The 16,558-nt window shown below is 40.5% G+C and overlaps 1 non-coding gene across 1 annotated transcript; it reads left to right on the top strand.

The window, feature by feature from the left end:
• The first annotated feature begins 16,450 nt into the window (after positions 1-16,450).
• On the top strand, positions 16,451-16,558 carry LOC112767879 (small nucleolar RNA R71). Its single transcript, XR_003185320.1, has one exon. It is a non-coding gene; the product is annotated as a small nucleolar RNA R71 (small nucleolar RNA).

Here is a 16,558-nt window from a genome sequence, read left to right as displayed (position 1 = left end):
TGATGCTTAGTAAAGTTTGGAGGAAAGGTGCGGCTAACTAGATAATTAGCTACAGGTGCATACCAAGGGACTACCTCAGATACTGCTTGCAGGTTATCAAATGGGAAATTATCAGCTATAGGAGTGGAGTCATCTTTGATGTGCTCAAGGCGACTCAAGTGGTCTGCCACTAGATTCTGGTTACCACTCCTATCCTTAATTTCTAAATCAAATTCTTGTAGTAGCAGTATCCAACGTATAAGCCTTGGTTTGGACTTCTTTTTAGCTAATAGATACTTTAGAGCTGCGTGGTCTGAGTATACTACTACTTTCGTACCAAGTAAATAGGCTCGGAATTTATCTAGAGCAAAAACAATAGCAAGAAGCTCTTTCTCAGTAGTAGTATAATTAGACTGAGCGGCATCTAAAGTTTTAGACGCATAAGCAATTACAAAGGGGTCCTTACCTTCACGCTGAGCCAGTGCTGCACCTACTGCATGGTTGGAAGCATCGCACATTATTTCAAATGGCTGGCTCCAGTCTGGTCCTCTCACAATTGGAGCTTGAGTCAGGGCGGTCTTCAGCTTATCAAACGCTTGTTTGCAATCCTCACTGAACTCGAACTCAATATCTTTTTGCAGTAGTCTGGATAAGGGAAATGCTACCTTACTAAAGTCCTTAATGAATCTCCGGTAAAAACCTGCATGGCCAAGGAACGAACGGACTTCCCTCACAGAAGAGGGGTAAGGTAAACTAGAAATAACATCCACCTTTGCTGGATCTACAGAAATGCCAGTATTAGACACAACATGTCCTAGTATAATCCCTTGTTTAACCATAAAGTGGCATTTTTCAAAGTTCAATACAAGGTTTGTACTGACACATCTATCTAACACTCTAGATAAACTATCCAAGAAAAGGTCAAAAGAATCACCATAAACGCTAAAATCATCCATAAAAACCTCTATACAGTCCTCAATAAGATCAGAGAAAAGACTCATCATGCACCTTTGGAAAGTAGCTGGTGCATTGCACAAGCCAAAGGGCATTCTCTTATAAGCATAAGTCCCAAAAGGAAATGTAAAAGTAGTCTTTTCCTTATCTTCAGGAGCTATATGAATCTGGAAATAGCCTGTGTAACCATCTAAAAAACAATAATGTGATTTACCTGATAGGCGATCCAACATTTGATCAATGAATGGAAGAGGATAGTGATCCTTACGAGTGGCCTGGTTTAGGCGTCTGTAATCAATGCAGACCCTCCAGGCGTTCTGAACTCTGGTTGCCATGAGCTCTCCATGCTCATTCTTCACTGTAGTGACTCCAGACTTCTTGGGCACCACTTGTACTGGGCTTACCCATTCACTATCTGAGATGGGGTAGATGATATCTGCCTCCAGTAGTCTGGTCACCTCCTTTTTGACAACCTCTAAGATAGTGGGGTAAAGTCTTCTCTAGGGTTGACGGATAGGCTTTGCTCCCTCTTCTAAGAATATTCTGTGCTCACAAACTCGAGGGTTGATGCCTACTATGAATGCCAAACTCCAACCAATTGCCTTCTTGTGCCTCCTCAGCACACTAAGTAGCTGCTCTTCTTGTTGAGAAGTGAGTTCCTTTGCAATGATAACTGGAAACTTCTGCTTGTCCTCAAGGTAAGCATATTTGAGGTGTGGAGGTAGGGGTTTCAATTCTAACTTCTGCTCATGGTCGGGCTCTCGGTTGTCTGGAGCTAGTAACAATGGTAAAGCACTGTCATTGTCCTCAGAAAGTGTCCCCACACTCGGACCTTGTCCTATGTACTTCTCTTCAAATTCCTCCTGGTGAACTTCAGCCACTGTTTTATCTATGATGTCACACTGGAGGATAGAATGATCCTCCGGAGGATGCTTCATAGCTCCATTCAGATTGAAGATTACTACTCGGCCATCTATTTCAAAAGGGTATGTTCCTGAAAAAGTATCCAATTTGAACTTTGAGGTCTTCAGAAATGGTCTTCCGAGTAGGATTGATGGTGGCTTCTCTGAGTCATTTTGGGACATCTCCAGGATATAAAAATCAATGGGAAAGGTAAGCCCCTTAATGCCCACTAATACGTCTTCAGCAACTCCAGCCACTGTAATAATGTTTTTATCTGCTAACACAAAACAAGCTGCCGACCTTTTTAAGGGAGGGAGCCTCAAATTATCATATATAGACAAAGGCATTATACTAACACATGCTCCTAAATCACACATGCAGTAAGAAAACATCACACCACCAATAATACAATTAACCATACATGGACCTGGATCACTACACTTTTTAGGTATACCTCCCATTAAAGCAGATATAGAACTACCTAACGGAATATTTTCTAATTCATTAATTTTGTCTTTATGTATACATAAATCTTTTAGAAACTTTGCATATTTAGGTACCTGTTGAATAACATCAAAAAGGGGAACAGTTACCTCAACCTTTTTGAATATTTCAACCATTTTGGGATCAGGTTCCAGCTGCTTCCTGGGCTTCCTTGCAAGTTGTGGAAAAGGAATGGGAATGGTGTCTTCTGCAGTGTCTATGCCCTTTGGTGCTTCTTCCTGTGATTGGGCTTCTTCTTCTTCAGCCATGTCCTGTATGTCCTCTTCCTCTTCAACATCTTCTACTTCCACCACCTCTTCAGCTGAGGCGTGTTCTGGTGGGTTTGGATCCTCCTGATTCCTCTCTTGCAGTGTAGTTCTGGACCTTAGGGTGATGGCATTGATGCCACCCTTTGGATTGTGTGATGGTTGAGAGGGGATTCCACTGGAGCTTAAAGGCTGGTTATTGGAGTTATTCATTGATCCAATCTGTGAGATAAGAGCTTGCAAGGTAGAGTTCAGACCATTTAGAGTAGAATTAAGGTTATTTTCCATGGCCTGTTGTCTCCGATCAATAGATTGTAGTAACTCATCATTAGCAGATGAAGAGGGGTAAGTGATCTGAGAGGTCCGCTGTTGGTTATTCTGTGGTCCTTGGGATTGCCTCAGGTGAGGTGCTCTGTATGGCTGGTTCTGGTTCTGCTGCCTGTTGTTGTTATTATTCCACCTCTGATTTTCCTGATTATCTCTGCCTCCTCTGTTATTGTTGTCCCTCTAATTCTAGTTAGAATTATCTCTCCAATTCTGGTTCGAATTGTCCTGCCATCCATGGCTGTAACTGCTACCTTAATTGTACCTTTGGTTGGGGCGGTCATAGAAGTTATGAGTGGCTGCCACGGTGTTATCTTCCTGCTGGAGCTGCGACATTCATTAGTATAATGGCTATAATCAGCACAGATTCCGCAAAATCTCCGTGGGACTAACTGCTGGCTTTGCTGTGGTGGAGAAGGTTGAGCTTGCTGACTTTGTTGTTGATTCAATTACATCTGCTTCAGTAAGTTGGTCATTTCACAGATACTCTGAGTTAGAGTAGCAGTCTCTCTGCTAGAGGATACTTCTGCAACAGCTTTTGAACGGCCTTGTTTCTGCCTATGATTCCGAGTAGATTCAGCTAAGTCGCTGATCAATTGCCATGCCTCATCAGTGGTCTTGTACTTTTTCATAGACCCATTGCTAGCACTTTCCAATGTGGTCTTATCTTGGGGCCTCATGCCCTGTGTGACGTAGCCGAGCAATACTATCTTGTCAATTATATGGTGGGGGCATGCTTCCAGAAGGTTGTTGAAGCACTCCCAGTATTCATAGAGAGTCTCGGATTCGTCCTGAACAATCATGGAAATGTCTTTCCTCAATTTATCAGTAACTTCAGCTGGAAAGAATTTTTCCAAAAATTCTCTTCTAAGTGTATCCCAGTTGGATACAGTTGCTGCGGGTTGAGTGTAGTACCACTCTCTCACTTTTTCCTCAAGAGAGAATGGGAAAGCTTTCAGCAAAATAGAAGTTTCATCCGCACCATCGCGCCTGACAGTAGAACAGGCTGCTTGGAAGTCTCTAAGGTTCTTGATAGGCTCTTGAGCAGGTAAGCCATGAAACTTAGGCATCAAGTTTAGCAGTGCAGTCTTTATTTCAAAGTCTATAGCCACTACTGGATGATGCGTTTGAAACGGTTGTATTGTGAAATAAGGGGCTCCAGCCTCCTGGATACTGATTCTCATTTATGCTGCCATGTCACCTGCACGTAAATCAACCGAATCAGTAGAATGGGGGCTGGTTTCTTCCTCAAGTGACGTTTCAGATCCGCCCTCAGAGAGGACTAATCGACGCCAAGCTTGCCGTATTCGTGAAATGGTTCTTTCAATCTCAGGATCGAATACTGGCAAGCTTGGCTCAGGAAGTGAACGCGTCATTTAACGAAAGAAACATGCAGCTCATAGTAGCAAAATAAAATAAAATACAAATAAATAAATTCCAATTAATAACTTTAGCACTCTATTGCAACTCCCCGGCAACGGCGCCAAAAAATGACGTGGCGGAAATTGGCGAGTTAAGAAATTCATTATAAGAGACACGTTGCAAGTACAGTTCTTAACCAACCAGAAATCCGCTTATCAATTTAGAAGGGTTGTCACAAAATTTAAATTAAAATACTGGGATGTGTCCCAGGTCGTCTCCCAACGAGTTGCAGAATGGTGTGCTATTTTATTAATCAGATGTTTTCAAAAAATGGTTTGAGTGGAAAAACATGAAATTAAATTAGAGAATTTGTGTAAATTTAAATAAAAGCCTTGGCTGGGAGTAGATTAGTTGGAAGCCTATTCTTGTTGGAGTACTCTCAAGATTAATTGAGAATTGAGGGTTGTTCTGTTTAGTTATCCTTTACTAGGTAAGGAAAAGTCAAACAAGTTGGAAAGCTATTTCTATCCACAAGTCCCAATCCGCTTACTTGGAAGGATTGGTGTCAGTGAATAGAGAGCAAACCAACAATAAACCCAATTACAATTTTTCTTTTAAGCATTCCAACTCAAGGTCTTCCTTTCAATCAATTCCCATCCAAGTTATGGAACTACTCGCTCATTGTAAATGTAGAATTCATAACATAAGAGAGGGAATTAAAGAAAGACATGATAAATAATAATCAAAGTGATCAATTGAAAATAAAAATAATTCTTATATTAATAAATTCTAAAAATAATCCAATAATAATTCTGAGTAAATAAAGGACATGAAAGAGTAAGAGACAGGTAAAGAAAACAAATTAGAATGACGAAGTCTTGCTGAGGTAATAACTCTTCTCAATATCCCAATGCGAAAAGCAATAAAAATAAAATCCTAAGAACTATGAATGTGTAGAGAGAAAACCTAGAGGAGAAGTAAAACTAGATCTAAAACTGAGAATTGTCTGTAATAAACTTTTGTTTCCCTGGTTTCTGCATGTTCCCTGGCTCTAGTCTGCTTTTCTGGGCCGAAAACTGGGTCAAAATAGGGCCCAAAATTGCCCCCAGCGAATTCTGCAGATTCTGCAGATCGCGCATGTCACGCGATCGCGTCATTCATGCGGACGCGTCATTCGGCGTTTTGCCTTGCCACACGTGCGCGTCGTCCACGCCTCCGCGTCACTTGTGCAGTTCCAATCCGCGCGGTCGCGTGAGCCATGCGTCCGCGTCACTGCGATTTCCTCTATGTCGCGCGGTCGCGTGAGCCATGCGTCCGCGTCACTTCTCGCTGGTCATCTCCTCAATTTCTTGTGTTCCTTCCATTTTTGCAAGCTTCTTTTCTATTCTCCAAGTCATTCATGCCCTATAAAGCCTAAAACACTTAACACACAGATCATGGCATCTAATGGAATGAAGGAGAATTAAAATACATAATTAAAAGTCTTTAGGAAGCAAATATTCAATCATGTAATGATTTTAGGAAGGAAATATAAATGCATGCCAATCATATGAATAAGTGGGTAAAGAATTGATAAAACCATACAATTAAGCACAATATAAACCATAAAATAGTGGTTTATCAAATAACCTTCACCAAAAGTGGCTGATAAAAACCTTGTCGCGGTCAGAGACAATTGAGCGAGGAAATCAATGCAACTTGACTATGTTTTTGACGAATGCTTCAGCCACTGTTCTGCTATCGAATCCTTGCTTAATGGGATGAAATGGAAAAATTTGGTGAGACGATCAATGATAACCATAATAACCAAAAAGTCATGAGATGGTAGAAGTGAGGTGATGAAGTCCATACACACATCCTTCTAAACTTGTTGTGGTATTGGCAAGGGATGTAATAGGCCAGCAGGATGAATTGACTCTGTCTTTGCTTGTTGATAGATTTTGCAGGATAGAACATATCTTCAAATGTCTCGATGCATGAAGGGCCAATAAAATTGAGAGTAGATTCGCTCTATTGTCTTATCTATACCAGCATGTCTCCCCACTTGGACTATTATGATAATCATGCAAAATTTGCTGCTTAAAGTGACTCTTAGTAGGAATAACAATGCGATCCTTCCAAAATAAATTACCATACTTTACTGAATAATTAGTATTAGACTGGTTATTGTTGAGGCAGTTTTCCTTGATTACATTAAGTTGAAGATCAGCATCTATCTCTGCCTGTAATTTTTGCAACCAATCCAAATTAGGACTCGTCCAAGCAGCATAAAAGCATGTTGACAAGGCATCTGTAGTAGCATTTTTCACTCCCGATTTATAATGGATTTTGAAGTCGTAAGCAATCAACTTATGAAGCCATCTTTGCTGCTCAAGGTTATGCGGTGACTAATCTATTAACGGCTTGAGACTTTGTTAATCTGTGCGGATTATGAACTTCTTCCCCAAGAAATAATTACAAAATTTGGTCACTACTGCCGTGATAGCATAGAGGGAGATAACTTCTTAGAAAAGAAGGCTATGGGGTGTTTGCCTTGGGATAACACAGCTCCCACCCCAATTCCAGATGCATCGGTCTCCAATTCAAAAGTCTCATCAAAATTTGGTAAGACCAAGATGGGCCTAGAAGTGATAGCTTCTTTAAGCTGAAGAAATGCCTTGTCAGCCTCTGCATTTCATAGAAATGAGTCTTTCTTCAATAAGTCTGTTAGAGGTGCTGCTATCGATATGTATCCCTTTAAGAATCGATGATAATACCCCGCTAAACCCACGAACCCTTTGAGTTACTTAACATTGGTAGGGGTTTGGCATTCCAACAATGCTTGAACTTTATCATGTTCTATATGTACTCTACCACCTGAAATGGTGTGACCCAAGTAGTCAATTTCTGGCTTTCCAAATAAACATTTGGAGGCAAAGAGAGATTCACACTACAGAGTCTGTAGAACCAGTTCCAAATGATGTAAGTGAGCTGGCCAAGAAGGGCTATAGACTAAAATATCATCGAAGAAAACAGGGACAAACTTTCTCAAGTATGGTTTGAACACATCATTCATTAAGTTCTAAAATGTCGCATGTGTATTGGTCAGTCCAAATGGCATGACAAGCCATTCATATAATCCTTGATGCATTCTAAAAGCCATTTTGAATCTATCTTCTGGCCTAACAAGAATTTAATGATAACCTGATCTCAAATCAAGTTTCAGAAAGATGCATGCACCAAACAACTCATCCAATAATTGATCCATTGTTGGGATGGGAAAACTATTTTTCACCGTGATGTCATTAAGAGCTCTATAATTTGTGCAAAACCTCCATGTACCATCATTCTTCTTGACAAGAAAAACCGGGGAAGAGAATGGGATTTTGCTAGGCTAAATATTCCCATCATCAAGCATCTGTTGGATTATTGTTTCTATTTGAGATTTATGACAGTACGGATAACAGTAAGGACGAACTTTAACTAGTGTTGCTCCTTGAATTAAGGGTTTAGCACGGTCATGATCTCGCTGTGGGGGAAGGCCTTGAGACTGCTCAAATATTGTAGCATATTTATGAATCAACTCATGCAAATCAGCTGGTAAGTTGCTAGGTAGAGACGAGTGTATTGTCGTGGGTTCGTCTAAATGGTGCAATTGGAGAGTGAAGGCTTCTGCAATAGCATTAGTATGCACCAACCGACAAATGTGGTGGAATTGAGCAATTGCTGGGGTGAAAGATTTCTCACCATAAATAGTGACAAATTTACCATTGTGCAAAAATCTGACAAAGGAAGCCTCATAGTTCACGATGTACATTCTAAGTTTCTTGAGCCATGTAGTGCCTATAACCATATTGCCCCCTGCTACATTAAGCACATATATCTTAAGAATGGTTACTTTACATCCTAGAAAAGTGATCTCTATAGCAGGTATACAACCCTTCACTTTCATAGTATCAAAATTTCCTACAATAACCTTGAAACTAGGTGCTGGCTTAATAGGGAGGTTAAAAAATTTTGCAATTCTGGCTGAATAAAGTAATCCAAGCTGCCACCAACAATTGAACCTCTAGCTCACCAATGTGGCCATTAACTCTAATTGTTGCTGGACTTGATGTACCATGTATCGCATTATAAGATAAGTGGTGCTCAACCACTTGTTGGTCCAATTGGGCTAGTAAATTATCCTCCACTATAGCTATTTCTGGATACATGTCTTCACCAGTATTCTCTATGTAAACCCCACAAAATTAATAAAATAATTAGCCAATAAATTAATTGTTATTCTAAGAAGTTAAGAAAATAATTTTTATAATATAGAGAGGTAGAAATATTTAAAATATGAATTTTGACACTAATTTTAAAGATTTTGACCTAAAAATGGGCCAATAGACCGAATCGATTGAATTAGGCCCAAAGCCCAACCCACTCACCCTCACTTAATTGGCTTCAGCCGTTCCTTCCCCTTTTCACACTTCATTTCACGCTGGGAGTGAAGCAAGCTAAGAAAACCCTAAGCCTAATCAACTCTCAACTTTTAATCCATCATAACTTTCAATCCAGAGCTCCGATTGATGAGCCATTTATAGTCACGCGTTTGTCTTGGAATCCTCTTCAATTTTATCCGAACTAAGTGGTAAGAAACTTTGTTATTCACATCCAGTTCTCTCTTCTACTAAATTCGTGATTCTTGGTTATAGATATTGAAGATTTTGATGTATTTGATGATTTAAGTTCGATCTAGTGACAGGTAATTGTTGAGTTTTATCCCAATGATCAATGGATAAGGTAAAAAAACTCTAAACCCTTGTAGTTTGCCCAATTTTGTGAACCCTAGTGTTAACTGTGGTGATTTGTATGGATTAGATTGAATTTAAGTTGAATTGGAGATTAAATTGGTGAATTAGAGCTCTTGCAATCAAATTTTGGTGGCCAGACTCGTTGAATTTGGTTTGGTAGTCAAAAATCTTGCAAGGAAGGGTTTTATGGTGTTTTAAGCTTGGGAGAAATCGACCAAGATATGATTTTAGTTTTTCGTAGTTAATATTTAATGTCACATGAAAATTTAGGCTAGTTGACCGTAAGATAAACTAAATTATGTTAATGTTCATGTTCTGTGGATATAGAAAATGATTATGGAAGTCTAATGTGCGTTGTGGTTGGAGATTGGAAATATATATGATATGTGTATCTGATATATGTATTTGATATGAAGTGTTAATGGTTAGTGTTGGATTTGGTGAGATTGTATGAATGAATTTGTTGAATAGATTGTGTGATTTTGAGTGTTGGTATATTGTGAAGTGATTTGAAAAGTATGTGAATATGGTTTGAGACATGAGGGGCTGTTTTGGGTTGTGATATGATGAACTTTGAATTGAAAATTTTGGAAAAAACTTGTGGTTTGGTATTTTTGAGTAAAAGTTAAACTTTTGAGGTTAACCATGACCATAGAGGGGTCTATGGTCACGGTTTTTAACCGTGACAAAAAAAATTATGGTCATGGTTTTTGGAAAAAGGGTGACCATGTAGTACTGGTGCGCAGAAATTGTGATTACACTTTGATTATATAAAATTCATCGCTCTTTCTTTCCCTGGTAATGGCGCCAAAAACATGATGCCAATACCATGGTTCACAACTTCGCACAACTAACCAGCAAGTGCACTAGGTCGTCCAAGTAATACCTTACGTGAGTAAGGGTCGAATCCCATGGAGATTGTTGGTATGAAGCAAGCTATGGTCACCTTGTAAATCTCAGTCAGGCGGATATAAAATAGTAGTGGGGTTTTCAAAATTAATTAATAAAATAGGGATAGAAATACTTATGTAAATCATTGGTAAGAATTTTAGATAAGCGCATAGAGATGCTTTCGTTCCTCTGAACCTCTGCTTTCCTGCTGTCTTCATCCAATCAGTCTTACTCCTTTCCATGGCTGGCTTTATGCAAGGGCATCACCGTTGTCAGTGGCTACATCCCCTCCTCTCAGTGAAAATGGTCAACGCACCCTGTCACGGCACGGCTATTCATCTGTCGGTTCTCGATCATGCTGGAATAGGATTCACCCTCCTTTTGCGTCTGTCACTAACGCCCAGCACTCGCGAGTTTGAAGCTCATCACAGTCATTCAATCATTGAATCCTACTCGGAATACCACAGACAAGGTTTAGACTTTCCGGATTCTCTTGAATGCCGCCATCATTCTAGCTTACACCACGAAGATTCTGATTAAGAGATCTAAGAGATACTCATTCAATCTAATGTAGAACGGAAGTGGTTGTCAGGCACACGTTCATAGGGAATGATGATGATTGTCACGTTCATCACATTCAGGTTGAAGTGCGAATGAATATCTTAGAAGCGAAATAAGATGAATTGAATAGAAAACAGTAGTACTTTGCATTAATCTTTGAGGAACAGCAGAGCTCCACACCTTAATCTATGGAGTGCAGAAACTCTACCGTTGAAAATACATAAGTGAATAGAGGGTAGGCATGGCCGAGTGGCCAGCCTCCCATGGAGGTCTAGAGATCTAAAAATGATCAAAAGATACAATCCAGGATCAAAAGATGTCTAATACAATAGTAAAAGGTCCTATTTATAATAGACTAGCTACTAGGGTTTACATAAGTAAGTAATTGATGCATAAATCCACTTCCGGGGCCCACTTGGTGTGTGCTTGGGCTGAGCTTTAACTTTCCACGTGCAGAGGCCATTTGTGGAGTTGAACGCCAGGTTTTGATCCATTTCTGGCGCTGAACTCCAGAATTGGACAGAGAGCTGGCGTTAAACGCCAGTTTACGTCGTCTATCCTCGAGCAAAGTATGGACTATTATATATTGCTGGAAAGCCCTAGATGTTTAATTTCCAACACAATTGGAAGCGCTCCATTTCGAGTTCTGTAGCTCCAGAAAATCCACTTTGAGTGCAGGGAGGTCAGAATCCAACAGTATCAGCAGTCCTTCTTCAACCTCTGAATCTAATTTTTGCTCAAGTCCCTCAATTTCAGCCAGAAAATACCTGAAATCACAGAAAAACACACAAACTCGTATTAAAGTCCAGAAATGTGAATTTAACATAAAAACTAATGAAAACATCCCTAAAAGTAACTAGATCCTACTAAAAACATACTAAAAACAATGCCAAAAAGCGTATAAATTATCCGCTCATCACAACATCAAACTTAAATTGTTGCTTGTCCCCAAGCAACTGAAAATCAAATAGGATAAAAAGAAGAGAATATACTATAAATTCCAAACTATCAATGAAACATAGCTTCAATCATATGAGCGGGACTTATAGCTTTTTGCCTCTTGAATAGTTTTGGCATCTCACTTTATCCATTGAGGTTCAGAATGATTGGCATCTATAGGAACTCAGAGTTCAGATAGTGTTATTGATTCTCCTAGTTCAGTATGATGATTCTTGAACACAGCTATTTTATGAGTCTTGGCCGTGGCCCTAAGCACTTTGTTTTCCAGTATTACCACCGGATACATAAATGCCACAGACACATAATTGGGTGAACCTTTTCAGATTGTGACTCAGCTTTGCTAAAGTCCCCAATTAGAGGTGTCCAGGATTCTTAAGCACACTCTTTTTTTTTTTGCTTTGGACCTTGACTTTAACCGCTCAGTCTCAAGTTTTCACTTGACACCTACACGCCACAAGCACATGGTTAGGGACAGCTTGGTTTAGCCGCTTAGACTAGGATTTTATTCCTTTAGGCCCTCCTATCCACTGATGCTCAAAGCCTTGGGATCCTTTTTATTTGCCCTTGCCTTTTGGTTTTAAGGGTTATTGGCTTTTTGCTCTTGCCTCTTGGTTTTAAGAGCTTTTGGCTTTTTCTGCTTGCTTTTTCTAATTTTTTTCGCCTATTATTTTTTTTTCTGTAAGCTTTGTTCTTTGCTGCTTTTTCTTGCTTCAAGAATCATTTTTATGATTTTTCAGATTATCAAATAACATGTCTCCTAGTCATCATTCTTTCAAGAGCCAACATATTTAACATTCTTAAACAACAACTTCAAAAGACATATGCACTGTTCAAGCATACATTTAGAAAATAAGAAGCATTGTCACCACATCAATATAATTAAGCTAAGTTCAAGGATAAATTCGAAACTCATGTACTTCTTGTTCTTTTGAATTAAAACAGTTTTCATTTAAGAGAGGTGATGGATTCATAGGACATTCATAACTTTAAGACATAGTTACTAACTACTAATGATCATGTAATGAAGACACAAACATAGATAAGCACTTAACATAGAAAACGAAAAACAGGGAAAGTAAGAACAAGTAATGAGTCCACCTTAGTGATGGTGGCGTTTCCTTCTTGAGGAACCAATGATGTCCTTGAGCTCTTCTATGTCTCTTCCTTGTCTTTGTTGCTCCTCCCTCATTACTTTTTGATCTTCTCTTATTTCATGAAGGATGATGGAGTGCTCTTGATGTTCCACCCTTAGTTGTCCCATATTGGAACTTAATTCTCCTAGGGAGGTGTTGATTTGCTCCCAATAGTTTTGTGAAGGAAAATGCATTTGAGGCATCTCCGGGATCTCATGGTGATGAGCTTCCTGCGCCTCTTGAGCTCCATGAATGGGCTCTCTTGCTTGCTCCATCTTTTTCTTAGTGATGGGCTTCTCTTCCTTAATAGGAATGTCTCCTTCTATGAAAGCTCCAGCTGAGTAACATAGATGGCAAATAAGATGAGGAAAAGCTAGCCTTGCCATGGGGGATGACTTTTCGGCTATTTTGTAGAGTTCATTAGAGATGACTTCATGAACTTCTATTTCCTCTCCAATCATGATGCTATGAATCATGATGGCCCGATCCACAGTAACTTCAGATCGGTTGCTAGTGGGGATGACGGAGCATTGGATGAATTCCAACCATCCTCTAGCCACAGGCTTGAGGTCCAATCTTCTTAGTTGAACCGGCTTGCTTTTGGAGTCAATCTTCCATTGAGCTCCTTCCACACATATGTCCATAAGGACTTGGTCCAACCTTTGATTAAAGTTGACCCTTCTTGTGTAGGGGCGTTCATCTCCTTGCATCATAGGCAAGTTGAACGCCAACCTCACATTTTCCGGACTAAAATCCAAGTATTTCCCCCGAACCATTGTAACATAGTTCTTTGGATCCGGGTTCTTACTTTGATCATGGTTCTTGGTGATCCATGCATTGGCATAGAACTCTTGAACCATTAGGATGCCGACTTGTTGGATGGGATTTGTTAGAACTTCCCAACCTCTTCTTTGAATTTCATGTCGGATCTCCGGATACTCATTTCTTTTGAGTTTGAAAGGGACCTCGGGGATCACCTTCTTCTTGGCCACTACATCATAGAAGTGGTCTTGATGGGCTTTAGAGATAAATCTTTCCATCTCCCATGACTCGGAGGTGGAAGCTTTTGTCTTCCCTTTCCCCTTTCTAGAGAATTCTCCGGTCTTAGGTGCCATCAATGGTAATGGAAAAACAAAAAGCTTATGCTTTTACCACACCAAACTTAAAATATTGCTCGCCCTCGAGCAATAAAAGAAAGAATAGAGGAAGAAGAAGAAGAAATGGAGGAGAGGGAGAAGGGGTTGTGTTTCGGCCAAGAAGAGAAGAGAGGGTTGTGTTGTGTGAATTTGAAGAATAATGGAGGGCTTTATATAGGGAAGGGAGGGGGGGTTAAGGTTCGGCCATTTAGGGTGGGTTTGGGTGGGAAATTGATTTTGAATTTTGAAGGTAGGTGGAGTTTATGAGGTAGGTTTATAGGGAAGAGTGGATGGATGTGAGTGGTGAAGAGGTGATGGGGAAGAGAGATTGAGGTGATTGGTGAAGGGTTTTGGGAAAGAGTGTTTATGGGATTGTGTGAAAGAGGGGTGAGAAGAAGTGAGTGGAGGTAGGTGGGGATCCTGTGGGGTCCACAGATCCTGAGATGATTCTGTGGGGTCCACAGATCCTGAGATGATCCTGTGGGTCCACAGATCCTAAGATGATCCTGTGGGGTCCACAGATCCTGAGGTGTTCAAGGATTTACAACCTTGCACCAAATTGGGCATGTAAAATGCCCTTGCACACAACTCTGGGCGTTCAGCGCCAGGTTGGTGCCCATTTTGGGCGTTCAACGCCCATTTACTGGCCATTTCTGGCGTTGAACGCCAGAACCATGCTTGTTCTGGGCGTTCAGCGCCAGCTCCTCTCCAGGGTGCAATTCTGGCGTTCAGCGCCCAGATGATGCCCATTTTGGGCGTTCAACGCCCAGATACTGCCCATTTTGGGCGTTCAGCGCCAGAACCATGCTCTGTTCTGGCGTTGAACGCCAAGCAGATGCTTCCTCCAGGGTGTGATTTTTCTTCTGCTGTTTTTGATTTCGTTTTCAATTTTTATATTTATTTTGTGACTCCACATGATCATGAACCTATAAAGACATATAACCAAGAAAAATATAGTTAGATAAAAATTGGGTTGCCTCCCAACATGCGCTTCTTTAATGTCAATAGCTTGACAGTGGGGCTCTCATGGAGCCTCACAGATGTGCAGAGCTTTGTTGAGACCTCCCAACACCAAACTTAGAGTTTGGATATGGGGGTTTGACACCAAACTTAGAGTTTGGTTGTGGCCTCCCAACACCAAACTTAGAGTTTGACTGTGGGGGCTTTGTTTGACTCTGCTTTGAGAGAAACTTTTTCTGCTTCCTCTCCATGGATACAGAGAGAGATCCTTGAGTTGTAAACACAAGGTTATCCTTATTCAATTGAAGGATCAATTCTCCTCTGTCCACATCAATCACAGCTCTTGCTGTGGCTAGGAAAGGTCTTCCTAGGATGATAGATTCATCCTCTTCCTTCCCAGTATCTAAGACTATGAAATCAGCAGGGATGTAAAGGCCTTCAACCTTTACTAACACGTCCTCTACTTGTCCATAAGCCTATTTTCTTGAATTGTCTGCCATCTCTAATGAGATTTTAGCAGCTTGCACCCCATAGATTCCCAGTTTCTCTATTACAGAGAGGGGCATGAGGTTTATTCCTGCACCAAGGTCACACAAAGCCTTAAAGATCATGGTGCCTATAGTACAAGGTATTATGAACTTTCCAGGATCCTGTCTCTTCTGAGGCAATGTCAGTTGATCCAGATCACTTAGTTCATTGATGAACAAGGGAGGTTCATCTTCCCAAGTATCAATGCCAAATAATTTGGCATTTAGCTTCATGATTGCACCAAGGAACTTGGCAGTTTGCTCTTCAGTAACATTCTCATTCTCTTCAGAAGAGGAATACTCATCAGAGCTCATGAATGGCATAAGGAGGTTCAATGGAATCTCTATGGTCTCTAGATGAGCCTCAGAGTCCTTTGGTTCCTCAGAGGGAAGCTCCTTATTGATCACTGGACATCCCAGGAGGTCTTCCTCCTGGGGATTCACGTCCTCCTCTCCCTCATTGGGTTCGGCCATTTTGGTTATGTCAATGGCCTTGCACTCTCCTTTTGGATTTTCTTCTGTATTGCTTGGGAGAGTGCTAGGAGGGATTTCAGTGATCCTTTTACTCAGCTGGCCCACTTGTGCTTCCAAATTTCTAATGGAAGACCTTGTTTCATTCATGAAACTTACAGTGGCCTTGGACAGATCAGAGACTAAGTTTGCTAAGCTAGATGGATTCTGCTCAGAATTCTCTGTCTGTTGCTGAGTGGATGATGGAAAAGGCTTGCTATTGCTAAACCTGTTTCTTCCACCATTATTAAAGCCTTGTTGAGGCCTTTGATCCTTCCATGAGAGATTTGGATGATTTCTTCATGATGGATTATAGGTGTTTCCATAAGGTTCACCCAGGTAATTCACCTCTGCTATTGCAGGGTTCTCAGGATCATAAGCTTCTTCTGCATAAGAAGCCTCTTGAGTACTGTTGGATGCAGCTTGCATTCCATTCAGACTCTGAGAAATCATATTAACTTGCTGAGTCAATTTTTTGTTCTGAGCCAATATGGCATTCAGAGTATCAACTTCAAGAACTCCCTTCTTCATAGGCGTCCCATTACTTACAGGATTCCTCTCAGAAGTGTACATGAACTGGTTATTAGCAACCATGTCAATGAGTTCTTGAGCTTCTGCAGGCGTTTTCTTTAGGTGAATGGATCCACCTGCAGAAGTATCCAATGACATCTTTGGTAACTCAGATAAACCATCATAGAATATATCTAGGATGGTCCATTCTGAAAGCATGTTAGAAGGACACTTTTTGGTCAACTGTTTGTATCTTTCCCAAGCTTCATAGAGGGATTCACCATCTTTTTATTTGAAGGTTTGAACATCCACTCTAAGCTT

The sequence above is a fragment of the Arachis hypogaea genome, chromosome 17 (assembly GCF_003086295.3).
Source record: "Arachis hypogaea cultivar Tifrunner chromosome 17, arahy.Tifrunner.gnm2.J5K5, whole genome shotgun sequence".
Taxonomy (NCBI): Eukaryota; Viridiplantae; Streptophyta; class Magnoliopsida; order Fabales; family Fabaceae; genus Arachis; species Arachis hypogaea.
The sequence above is the reverse complement of the archived record's forward strand: the minus strand, read 5'-3'. Positions and strand labels throughout refer to the sequence as shown.